Consider the following 1,292-nt stretch of genomic DNA (forward strand, 5'->3'; position numbering starts at 1 on the left):
AGCCAGGGCTGGACCGAGGAGAACCAGGACTGGACCGAGGAGAACCAGGACTGGACCGAGAAGAACCAGGGCTGGACCGAGGAGAGCCAGGGCTGGACCGAGGAGAACCAGAACTGGACCGAGAAGAACCAGGGCTGGACCGAGGAGAGCCAGAACTGGACCGATGAGAGCCAGGACTGGACCGGGACTGAGGAGGTAGGATGGCTAGGAACAAGAGGAACAAGGTAAGTAGATTTACTTTCAGTAAATATACAGGCCGGAGGCATAAATAGCATTAAGTGCTAATGCTCCAGCAGCACTCGGCTGCAGCCTTCAGTAAGAACAGATCCTCATCAGGTGGATGGCCGACAGCTGGTGGCAATTAGCGGCCATCTTGGAGAGAGGAGCTGCAGCCAATGGTACTCTTACAAAATGTAGGCTACCCTTTAATTACGGTTAGCTTTTAATACTTATTTTTTTTTACTTTTAGCTTCTATGTAACCTTTTGCTAAATTTAGCTTCTGACTAGCTAGTTGATACATTTACCTCTTAGCTACTGTTCTGTTATGCTTAGCTATCATTTTGTTTTCTTTAGCTTTTAGCAACTGTACTCCTACTAACTTTTGGCTAGCCTTTAGCTACATTAGCTTTCAAATAGCCTTTTGCTACTTTTAGTTTTTTAGTCCCTCTTTTCACTCGAACAGCCCAGTTTCAGCTTTTTTCAGTAAGTTTCAGCAGTCATTCAGCACTCAGCGTTTACGCTGCATTTTGTCAGAAAATCTTCTCTAGTTTTTATAAATATACAAAGTTTTGTGTAAATGGTGCGACTGATCGGTGGACAACGTTTGGTTTAGGACAGCGTTCACAGAAATCAGAGACATTTGAATTGTGCAGCTTTTATTAGTAGATTTACTTCTTTCCCTCTGTCCACATCTGGCAACAACCCAGCCCACTCTCATCCTTTGAATATTCTAACTTTCCAAAGCAGCTAATTGAAGCAACTGACGAGCCGAACCTCCTGAGTTTTACTGTTCTGGTTTCATTGGGACTGGATTGTTAGTGGACTGAAGGCGTCATTCAGCAGATCTGAATTTTCCATCACAAATGGAGATAAGGTGAAGATGCAGAAACAAATCCTGAAGGAGGCTCAAGAGAGGCATTAAACTGAGATGACTGAACCGTTTTGAATTGTTTTAATCCGAAGGGACTGTTTTCTCAACATTTCATATTCTCAATATCCAAAACCAATAAAAACGACATCATATGAGGAAAATAAAATAAGCTTTTTCAATTGCCAATTAATCCTTCCAATT

This window comes from Nematolebias whitei, chromosome 21 (genome assembly GCF_014905685.2).
Source record: "Nematolebias whitei isolate Nwh7 chromosome 21, NemWhi1, whole genome shotgun sequence".
NCBI classification, from domain to species: domain Eukaryota; kingdom Metazoa; phylum Chordata; class Actinopteri; order Cyprinodontiformes; family Rivulidae; genus Nematolebias; species Nematolebias whitei.